The 12,503-nt window shown below is 32.3% G+C and overlaps 1 long non-coding RNA gene across 1 annotated transcript; it reads left to right on the forward strand.

The window, feature by feature from the left end:
* Positions 1 to 2,244: 2,244 nt before the first annotated feature.
* Positions 2,245 to 11,186, forward strand: LOC141697983 (uncharacterized). The gene is made up of 3 exons (XR_012564901.1): positions 2,245 to 2,684; positions 3,977 to 4,171; positions 10,939 to 11,186. It is a non-coding gene; the product is annotated as an uncharacterized LOC141697983 (long non-coding RNA).
* The last annotated feature ends 1,317 nt before the right edge of the window (positions 11,187 to 12,503 follow it).

A 12,503-nucleotide genomic window follows, 5' to 3' on the forward strand; every position in this document is an offset into this window, starting at 1 on the left:
AAGAGAAAAAGTATTGAGAAATAAAGTGGTAAAGTTAGTAAGAGTATTATGGAGAAACCCAAAGGTTGAAGAGTCAACCTGGGAGTTAGAAAGTGATATGAGAGAAAAGTACCCTCATTTGTTTTCTTAGAGATTCTGAGGATATAATCATTTTAAGGGGAGAGGATGTAATATCCGGGATATATCGTGTAATTATTTTTGCTATTATATAATTATTATGTGTGTTCAGTATCTATTCTGTGAGCTAATTGTTCAGTGTTATCTGTACTTGAATATTCAAAAATAATATTAATTGAGTATTTTAATTTTTATATGTCCAAAATGAAATATAGATAATTGTCATATCTTCCTAATTATTTTTATGTTGGTTTATGGATTTATAAGAATCATCTGAAATTTCTAATATCTTTTTCCGGGTAATTAAAATCTATTTTATAAAAACGGGAACCAACCGACGTCAACCGCTGTTACGTTTTTGAAACCCGAAACTCTTTCGAGAACTCCTTCCTAACGTAATTGTAATATTCCGAGCATTTTCCATGTTTCGACTTTTTCGATCCGGCGTACGGTTTGTCCTGCGCGGGTCCCGGCGCAACATTTTCGATACAATATTCATTTCGGTAAATCAATAAAACCCGTATTTTCGATAAACGGGAGCTATTTATTAAACTATCACAATTATCACTTCGTAATACGTGTAACCAGGCGCTGAGACCAAGACCGCAGTACAAATTGTACTGATTTGGATAATTATCCCGAAAACCGATACCGTTTGGATTAGTTTTTACAAATAAACGTACCGTTTTATATCCGGAATGATCCAACGGGATACTAATTTTCCGTAATTATAAATAGCCTTTTACCGTATTTTATTTCGTATCAAAATCATTTGCAGACAGATAATTATATAATTTTCAGAGAAAAACCCTAATTTCCTAAAACTGTTTTAAGAATGAAACAGCAAAACGAAGGCGTTACCGATCTCTGTTTTCAAAGCTTGAGTAACCAAAACGAAGGATTTGAAGTGTTCTATTAGATTCTGAGCTTTGTTTCACTACAGAATCAAAGGTTTATTTTCTGAAAATTTATTTATTTTCGAATTTATTTTATTAAAAATATGAATTTTTATTCGGATGATTGTTTGTATGATTTGATGATTTCATGTTGTAGAGCTTGTTTTCCTGATGATTTTCATATGTCATACGTCTGATTTGGAGTTCAATAACATGCTCAAAAGTGGGTTTAATTTTCGAATTTCAAAATTAGGGTTTATAACCCCTATGTGTAATATCCCGTATTTTCAAAATTTATTATTATTATTTTTTTTTATATTTTTATGTGATTTTCCTATAGACGGAATAAAATTGTGGATATTTAATCTGGTTTCATGAGTTCGTGTCATTGATTGACTCGGTGTGCTAATGGTTAGTACAGTATTGACCTCTGTCATTAATGTAAAAGGATTTGATTATTTTACAATTTTAAATTTTTATTTAAAATTCGGTTATTTTATTGATATCGGTAAATGAGTTTATTCTGCAATTTTAGGTATCAAGTGGATATTCTATTTGCATCAATTTAAATTTGATATTTTATTCTTGTTCATTATGATTGTGGGTGAGTTGTGAAAATATTCAATATATATATATGACTGTTTTATTACGTATTTAGTATTTTAATAAAATATATGGTTATTTTGAAGATATGTATTACATGATTCTTGGATACGAGCTTATGTGTATATGAAAATTACGTGCTTATGTGGCTATGTGTATTTGGCATGGTTGGTGTTGTTTAAAATGATTTTTAAATGAATTATTGTCTGAAAAATAGAGTTTTTTTATATATTTAAATATTTTATAAAATCATTGGGATATTATGCAACCATGGGTTTTGTTTTGAAATCTCTAGAATACCTATTTGGACTTTTTAAAAATGGTAATTGGATTTATTTTAAAGAGTATGCATTTCAAAATGATTTTTTTATACTCAATATTGTATTTACTGATCATTATTTTGAAAATCCGTATAAAATAATTTATACTTTCTAAAAAAAAAATTATTTTAAAAATACGGGGAGATAGATAATTTGAATATCTATATTAAAAAAAATGTATATAATTTTGTGTTTTCTTGAATAAGTATTGACTAGTTTAAAATTTTACAAGAGTGTTTTAAGTGATTTTTGTGAAAAAAAAATAATAAAAAAATTAGAATTCTGAAATAGAAATTTTGTATAGCTGCCACCTATCTTTTTCACCTCCTCGTGGCGACACCAGCAACCTACTTTCATTTCCTTCTAATTGTTCTTCATCCTCCTCATATCCAAATTTCTTCTATCTCTCTCCCTATCTCTAGTCTCTCCTTAATCTCTCCCCTCTTCCCCGCTGTGTGCTCTACACCTCCTGCTGCTTCATGTCAACCGCACCCTCTTGGTCAATCTCTCTCCCCAAGCCTATCTCCTCTTTCAGTACTCTCTCCTGTACCATCCTTTTTGGTAAATTTTTGAATTTATATCTTAATCCGAGTCTTGATTGAATTGGATTCTTCCTATTATGATCATGGATATGTACAAATCAGTTCATGAGGAATAATATATATATATATGTATATATCTTTATTAAAATTTTCCGGGTGAATTTCAAGGTCACGGGATTTTGCTCTGTTTGTCGGACTTGGCTAGAGTAGGTTTCTTTCCCGGTTATATATGTATGTATACATAGACCAACTCCTGGATGAATATATGGTTTATTGAAATTTTCTACAAAAATTTATAGTCCCCGGATTTACTATGTTATAATCATGGGTTGAAATTGTTGTTAGATGTTTATGCATAAACTATAATGTCAGATTGCGTAGTTTTGGGACTGATTTTAGATTGCTTTTAGTGTTTGTGGTTGATGAATTGGTGATGGATTTTTCTTTTATTTTCTGGTTGATTATTAACTGAAAGGAGGAGTTGAAAATGGTTAAAGAATGATGTTGGATATAGGTTGTGGTTGCGATTAAGGTTGAGGAGTTTTGACGACGTTAAATAAAATTTTCAGCACTGTCTCTGCCTTTGGCAATCAAACTGGACATTCTGGAAATAGGACTGAGACTATAGTTGATATGAGTATATCGGAGGAAGTCTCTAGATCGTGCACGCGAAAACCTCGTGTCATTTGAGTTAACGGTTAAAAAGTTATTAAAGTTTTAGTGAATGTAGTGCAGAACCGACGAAAACTGCGTTTTGTCCAACTTTGAGACCAGATTTCACCTAGTTAAATTCATGATCTTGGATTGAAATTTTTATGTGAAATAGATTACTGATTCAAGATTATCCCAGCAAAGATTTTGTGATAAAATGATAATTTTTCAATTTATTAAAAATCCCAGACTACTGACTATTTGAAAGAGATTGTGTAGCATTAAAGTTTGTGACCATTTTAACATTTAATTTCTGGTAAGTTCCACGCCTGTTTTCGAGTCGATTAAAGAATGAAACTTGTTGATAGATATTATGAAAATATATCGGAGGTCAAGAGTGAGTTTAAAAGACATGGTTAAGATTAACAAATTAATTATTAAAGTAAGGAGATACAAATGAATATATGGTTAAATAACAATCAACGAACATTTACAGACTTCAAAATTATTCTGCTTGTGATAAAACATTTGAGACCTAAATTATTTTGTAATGAAAGGTCAATTTCTTTACGACCCCTTTTGAGTCAAACATTTTGCGAAAACCATATTTTGATCCAATTTCAATTGTAAACACATCAAACTGAATCTTTTGACAAATCGAGTTATGTAATACGTGAATTATGTGATTACGTGTTATATGAAGTATGTGTGTATGTGGATGAAGAGTCCTGTGATTGTCTGTTATATTTATGTGTGGGCTATCGTATGGGTAGACGATAGGATTTTGACGCGCAGTTCGTCGAGTGATTATCGTTTAGACAATTAAAGCTATATCTTTTAATTATAGATGCGGATGTCTCGAGTTGATTGAGACAAGACGTTGGATAAAGAAAGAGATGGAATGGTATTGAGTATCTGGCTTCTAGCAATCGCAGGAGGAGCATATCAGTCAAGTGTTGAAAAGAAGGACGGTGATGTCTTGAGACAGAATATCAGAATAGATGCGTATTTGTGAGTGTGACTAACTGCTAAAAACCCAAAGGCAAGTATCCCTATCATCACTTATTGTTCAAGTGATATTTATTTTAAATCTTATCATGCAAGTATTGCTCTCCATATTCAGTTCGTAATAGATAAATGTTTTACATATCGTTGAATTGAATGATTCTGTTTATGCAAATATTCTTCTGTTGTTCTATGTTCAGAATAGCTAAGTGATTTTACTTATCCAATTATCGGATTTATAAATGTTGTGGATTTTGAGAAAGATGACGTTGTTTTGGTTTTCTGCCCAAGTGAATGGGCGAATAAAATTTATAAGGGTGTCGAGTATTATGACCCCTTTCAATAAAAATGTTTTAAGATTGGATGGTTGCGTAAGAGGCCGTGGCGGCGGTCCAGCGTGAGCTATATGTTATACAGGATATAACACCTTGCTAGGCCGATATGTGCCTTGGGTACCCCTTTGTTTAGTTGGATATGCTTCGGCATACCGGTGTTGCTCCGCGGCTGATCACCGGCGGCAACACACCGTCATTCGAGGATTCCAATCTAAATTATTATATTGCTTTTGACATCTTACAAGGAATGATTTATTAAGTATTTTGTTTTCGAATAAAAGATGAAATGTGGTTTTGATTCAGTTTCTTATTTTGAGAATACTTAGTTTGTTGTTAAATATCAAAGGTGGTATTAGTACAGATGATTGGTGTTGACTTCAGTATGGGATGTTGTGAGCATCAAAGTTCGTAGTGATATCTAATTTGATATGATAACAAAATAAGTATTAATTTTAAGAGTTCGGTTTTGAGTAAAGTTTACGATTCAATTCAGAATTGTTGTTTCATGTTAGAATTGTTTACAATATTTCCGTAAACACTGTTTTACGAGTTTTATTCTCGTCAAGATTCAAAGTATTGCTGAAGCATTTTGCTCAAAAATATCAAAATGGTTTTGAATATAATTAAGGAATTAAATCTAGGATTCCTCAACTAAAATTTTATGATTCGGCAACTATGATTTTAAAAATGTTCCGCTCTAATGCAGATGTCGGTTTTATATCAAAACGACCTTATATTCGCTATAATGATCTTGCTGAGCATTTTTCCGCTCATGCTTGCCTGTTTTTAAATTTAACCTCCAGTGAGGATTAGCTTGCGCTGTTTAGCTGCGTAATTCGCGGAAGCAAAGAAGAAGCTCTTGGAAGGTGGTTGGTCCAGGGTTTGCGGGCTAGTGTAAGTTTTATTGTATAAAGTTGTTTATATTATATTATATTATAGTTTTGTATTTTATTTGGGCCTAGTATACTTCATTTCGAAGTTATACTAGTTGGTAGAAATTTTGAGATTGAGATTTATTGAAAAGAGTTTTAAAAGAAAGTGAAAAAATTTTATTTGTGGAATTTGGATATCTTGTTTCTAGAACTGTAACCTTAAAAGATCTTGGGTATAGTTTGGGGTCATTTATGCTAAATATCTTCCGCTGGCATTTATTTATTAAATCAACAGGTTATTTTGGATTGAGGTTTTATAGTGACGACCAAATCCTCTGACCCCGGATTTGGGGGCGTTACAGTATGAATGTTCTTAATTGAAATTTGGGGGTTTCTTATTCTGTGATAGATTGATGTTGTGTTATAGTGGGTTGTGTTCTCTGTGAAATTTGCAATCTAGTCATATAAGTTTCATGAACCAACGAGGTCTGTAGAGAAGGGAGTTGTGTTTTGAAGTTTTCCGATGTTCGCCGGAAACTGGAAAATTTCACGGCCAAATTCCGGCCAACTCTGGGATTGTTGGGTTGTTTTGATTGCATGATTGTATTCCTGGTAATTTGTAGATGTGATCTGGAGCTTGTGGTAAGGTGAGGAGGTCAGAATCGTATTCTCCGGCGAACCCGACTGTTTTTCGGCGAAGGGCTGGAAAATTATAGTTTAGTACCCCAACTTTTGAAAACGATGAAGTTCAGTCCCTGAAGTTTCCAGACTTTACAAATTTAGGATTCCTGTTTATAAAATGTTTAAAAATCATATTTCCTATTTATTTTTATTATAAAAATTCATTTTTAATTTCTGAAAATTCTAAAAATTAGTATTTTAATTCCGAAAATTATTTTTAATTCCAAAATAAATCTAAATTAATTAGTTAATTAATTTCAGTTAATTTCTAATTGATTAATTGGTCAATTAATTCGAAAATTAATTGATTAATTGATTTAATTAATTATTAATTGATTTTAATTAATTATTTAATTAGATTTAATTATTTAAAAATGATTTAAAAATTCCAAAAAATAGTTTCGAGATTTAAAATATTATTCTAAATTATTTCCAAGGCTCGATAATTATTCTAAAATTATTTCGGAGCCAGAATTGGCCAACCGAACCCTGTTTATTAACCCGAAATTGATCCAACGACCCGTTTTAATTCTGAAAAATGTTTTAAAAATCATTTTAAATACCAGAAAGCCTATTTATGACCCGAGACTTCTTTATAAATAATATATCATTGATTACGTGATGTATTATGTGCTATATGTGACTTGTTAATTGACTATCGGTCTATATATTCGGTGTTTACTTGATTATCGCATAACTTTCAATCCGTTAATCGGATTTGGGTAAAACGAAGGGTAGATAGAAGTATGTGTTGAATAGAATTCCATGAGTAAATTATTGATAGATGCTTATGATATGTGAGCAGAAGAGGCAAGACGTAGGAAAGGGAAACAGATAGTTGAGGAGTAAGACGCTTGTGATTGGAAGCGAGTGCAGTGTAGTAAGCTAATATCAGGCAATTGTTCTGAACTTTCTCGAGATATTGTAGTATTTGATAGTCAGATTGATATTGCAAGTGCTTTGAAGCACTAAAACCTAAACTCTGATTCCATTTATTATTCTTGAGCCATAAACCTTATTCTTTCTAGACCATTGATTGTTGTATACCTAAACACAAATCTCAAGTATACGATACTACTCCACAAATACATGCAAACAAAATCCCAAACACTGAACTGAATTACTTGTACATTCAATCATTGTATCCTATGCATTGAAAGCCCAAATATTTGAAACCCTGAAATGTTGATTTCTTTGTTATCCAATTCTTTCATTACCCGACATCCAAGCTTTTAAATTGCCTTATTGATCCTTACAAGGATTGAAACCCTTTCATTGTTAAACATTTATTGTTGTTAATGATTTCGATTATTGTTTATTATTGCATATTCTGTTATTATGTTAGAATTGGATTGTTTTTATAAAATTGTGGACCAGATTCGTGGTCAGACCATATAATGGTCAAGTTAGGCCAATGTGTGCCTTGGATCCAGTAGTTAGAGCAATGCTGTGTGCCTTGCTCGGGGTTAGTGCGTGACTGATCAGCAGCCTAACCTTGGTTTTTAAATTAAAAGTATAATATCCAATTCTAAATCATAATCCATTGTTCACTTGATATTATAATCATATTCACCTGATGATCATTATTCTCAGTTTTGTCATTGTGACTTGCTGAGCTAGTTAGCTCATTTGTGCGATGTTGTTTATATTCTTTCCAGTTAAAAATGAACCAGTTGGTAAAGAGGATCCCCAGTCCAGCGCGAGAGCTAGGGGTTCAGGTTGAGAAAGCTGAGTTAGTAGGCTTCTTTTGGAATAATTTAAGTTTGTAAAAGTTTGTAATCATGTTTAATACTCAGTTTGAGTTTGGAATAGTTGGGATTTGAACGGTGTGTAATATATTAGTGTGCTTGGCTTGTGTGCATACTTTAACCTGTTGCGATCCGTGGTATTTATTAAGTAGGGTCATTACATTTTATTATTATTATCTTTAATATTGTTATAAGCAGGTTATTAATAAGGTGTGTGTGTGGACCCCAAACTTCTGACCCGGGTTTGGAGGGTGCCATACAACAAGCCCAAATTGATGAGGTCCTGGCTAACCAAGCTTCTCAGAAAGCTCAATTGGATAAAATCAAATCTTCAGTTGAACTTCTTCTCTCTCTCTTACTTCCTAATGATGCCAAAAAGGGGGAGAAGGAAATTAAGTCCAAATGCCCACCTAATCAAATACTGAAGAAGAAGGATGACAAAGGTGATGACCAGGGAAACTCTGATAAGAGTAGAGGTCAAGGAAAAGTTCAAGGAAAATCATCTACACATAACAAGTTGAGTTCTGATGCTGTGAATGCTAAAAGTCTGAAGTCAAGTTCTGATAAGAAAAGTCTGATGTCAAGTTCTGATATTCTGATTCAGTCAGGATCTAAAGACTCTCAGAAGTTTTTATAAACTCTGAAGCTAAAGGGGAAGCAGACTACTGTTTATTACAAAGATCCTAAAATTCAGACACTCGATGAGGAGATAGTTAGAAGATTATTTCTGAAACAAAATCCAGGAATGGATTTGGAAACTCTCAAGGAGGAAGAAGCTAGATTTGCAGCTGAGAAGACAAATCTTAAGTCTAAAGCTTCTAATGCAAAGAAACCTCCAAGACCTAAGGAAAAAGGCATTATGATCAAAGAAAAGTCAAATTCTGAGGCTTCAAAGTCCAAGACTAGATCACAAACTGAGATTGATCCTAAGTCAAAAGGAAAAGAAAAGGTTGGTGAACCTTTAAAGATTTAGAAAAAGATAAGTTCTTCTGTTCCAGTCTATCAAGCTACAATGCATGATGATGATTTGATAGAAGATGAAACTGTTCAAATTCTGAAAAGAAGAAATTTAATTGAAGAATATAAAACAACCTCTGACACTGCTCAAGTTGTTTCGAATGAAGAACAACAAGTTACAAAAGAAACAACAAATTCTGATCAAGCTACCAAGACATCAACTACTGACATTGCTCAAGTTGATTTGAAAAAGATGACAATTGCTTATAAGATGAAGTTGTTATGGAAGAAAGCTACTCCAGTTGAACCAAAGTCCAATCTTATGATTAATCAACTCGCAACATTTGGGTTGAGAGCCAAGCAACCTAGAGATAGAGCTAGATTAGGTTCTGATGAAGAAAAGATACAAACATGAGTAGAAGTTACTCTAAGAGATCCTTTCATGTTGACAGACAAACCATATGAACAAATCAAATAAAAGCACCTTGACAAAGTGCTATCTGCTCAAATTGTGATAGATGCTCATGATAAGGAAAATCTAAAAGAGAAATTGATCTTATTTCTCAATGATGGAAGAACCTATAGACTAGCTGATACTGATGTGCTAAAGAAGTCTGTCAGAGAGCTTCAACATATTCACTATCTTCTGGAAGTAAAATCTGATATTACAAGAAGATGGTCAGAATACATTTTGAAGGCTAAAAGAGATCTTCTCAAAATCTCTGGTACAAAAGCTTCTCAGTATATACCAATGATTACTAAAGATGATGGAAGAGAAATTCCTATGTTGAAGAACTCTGCTAAGGTGGAAGTTATTCTGAAAGGAAGATGCTTATGTTATAATGAAGACTCTTCACATCCTAGAGTTATCAGACTTGGTGATGGACTTGAAAGAACATCGATTCAAGCTCTCAGAACAGCCATTTATCAAATTGGTGACAACAAAGATGAAGAACTGATGCAGGTCAAATCACAGTTAGTTGAAGTTCTGAGAAAAGCTGAAGATAAGCTGGTAAAAAATTTTATTTGGAATCATTATGGATTCAGATTGATTCAGTGATGTTGGTAAAGCTACAAGGACTGTAAGTTGTAGTTAATAGTCTTATTAAACTCTTATTGCATTTGAACTTAAATGTTTTTGACATCATCAAATCTATTAACTTGTATATTTTTGCATAATTTATAAGTTGGGGGAGATTGTTAGATATATTTGAGATGTCATGTCTAATATGTTTCATATTTAGTTTTCAGATCTTAACAAATAGGAAATATCAGTACTTACTGGAATCAGTACTTACTGGAAGTCAGAACTTAAGGTCATATCAGAACTTAAGGTTATGTCAGAACTTAAGTACGGGAGGACTTACAGTTAAGGAAGGAAGCTGATTTACAGGATAGAAGATCGAGACTAATACAAAAGAAGATATGCATGAAAAGAGTTAGAAGATAAGAAGACTTGTATAAGATATCTGATTGATATATTTTAGGAGATAGAATTATATTTCATATCAATTAGAAGTTATCTTGTAACTGTGTACTATATAAACACATACATAGGTTTACACTATAAGTGTTATCATTATCGAGAAGATCATACATTGTAACCTAGCAGCTCTTAGTGATATTTGTACATCACTGAGAGAGAACAGTTCCATTATAACAGAGTTTATTATATTGAATATATCTGTTTACTGTTACTTGTGTTCGAAATCGATTTGATTGTAATAAACACTGTATTCAACCCCCTTCTACAGTGTTGTGTGACCTAACAGATTATAGATGATGAATTTTAAATAGATCTTTGTACTTTATTAAATATCTCTTCTAACTATACATTGCGGAATTTTTATTTTTTCAGAAGAGATCTTATTAAATTTGGACAAATATTATCCCAGAGGATTTGAAAATGCGGAATGAATCTCAAATTTAACTTCAAGAAATAAGGATGCCTTTTCTCACACCTGATAATGTTTAAATATATTGGCCTAATGTGACAACTGAAACCAATATGATTATGTAAGTCAAAAATAAAAAAAAAAGTAATTAGCAATGGATCAACTACGTAAATCATACTAGAAGTGAATAGCATATTACTTCACAGCTTAAGAGTGCTAAAACTAATAATTACATGAGATCAATATTGATCAATACAACCGCAATAATTACTATTAAAGTTCACAATAAAATAAAATAATTTTGTTTCCTATGCAGAGTATCATAGAGCTACTCGTTTGGCACAGTCGGTTATCGAGATACTCCGTGATGAGTTGAGGCGCATTCCGCCAGGGTTTTGAGGTTTGACAGCTGGAGACTAGTTGTTGTATTATATGTGACATATGTAGATAGAGGCTGTATAGTATAGCATGGTTATTTATGTATGTGTGTAGTATCTAGTTTTGACTTGTATCAGCAGTAGCCATGACAGATCTGACGTTTACTTTTTGTACCAAGCACTTACACCCGAGGCTGATGTCATTTATAAAATAAACTTTTTCAACTTTTTCATTTTGTTTATTTAAATTCCAGTCTTTACAGCATTTACATTTATTTTATTGTTTTCCAGTTTCCCATATTTTAAATTCTGTTTAATTTAAAAATAATGTATGATCATTATCATTCAAAATTTTAAAACCATTTCAACGGATTCTTTAAATTTCAAATTATTTAAATTTCTTGTTTTAATATTAGCCAAATTGTTTTCTTTCCTTTAACTAATGTTTAATTTTTTTTAATACTAGACAAATTATTTATGTACCTATTATCAGTTGTTTAGCAAATCATTAAAAATAATCATTATTTTATTACAAGAAAAATGGCACCAAAAAGAAAGACCAGAACTGAAACCTCCAACGGTAACTCTGAGGGACATACTAATGATACTATGAATCAAATGTTCCATCTGATGCAACAAGAGATGGTAATGATGCAGCATCAAATGCAACAACATCAATAACAAATTCAGCAACAGATGTTACAGTAGCCACCTCGTCCTGAACCTCAGTTACCACCAGTTGTGCCTGTTGAGAGTTTGAGGGTACAGTAGATCCCACCAAAGCAAGGGTTTGGTTGAAAGAAATGGAGAAAGCGTTTGCGCTTGTGAAAGTTGGGGAGGACCAGAAAACTGATTTTGCTAGCTACTTCCTGAAAGGGGAAGCAAATTATTGGTGGGAATCCTTTAGAAGGTGAAGACATTGTGACCTGGGATAGGTTGTACAAATGTCGATCATCAAAGGATTGAAAATTACGGAATAAATCTCAGCTTCAGTTCAATAGATAAAGATGGCTTTTCTCACACCTCATAACATTTAAATGTATTATCCAATGTAACAACTAAAATAAATATGATAATGTAAATCTGTTAGATATATTTGAGATGTCATGTCTAATATGATTTGTGTTTAGTTTTCAGAACTTAACAACAGGACAAATCAGGACATACTGAAATCAGGACTTACTGGAAGTCAGAACTTAATATCAGAACTTAAGGTCATATCAGAACTTAAGTGCGGGAGGACTTACAGTTAAGGAAGGAAGTTGATTTATAGTAGAAGATCGAGACTAAAATAAATAAAGATATGCATGGAAAGAGTTAGAAGACTGGAAGACTTGTAGAAGATATCTGATTGATATATTTTAAGAGACATAATTATATTCCATATCAATTAGAATATATCTTGTAACTGTGTACTATATAAACACAGACTTAGGTTTACACTATATGTGTTATCATTACCGAGAAGATTATACATTGTTACCTAGCAGCTCTTAGTGATATT

Source organism: Apium graveolens, chromosome 11 (assembly GCF_009905375.1).
Source record: "Apium graveolens cultivar Ventura chromosome 11, ASM990537v1, whole genome shotgun sequence".
Classification (NCBI taxonomy): domain Eukaryota; kingdom Viridiplantae; phylum Streptophyta; class Magnoliopsida; order Apiales; family Apiaceae; genus Apium; species Apium graveolens.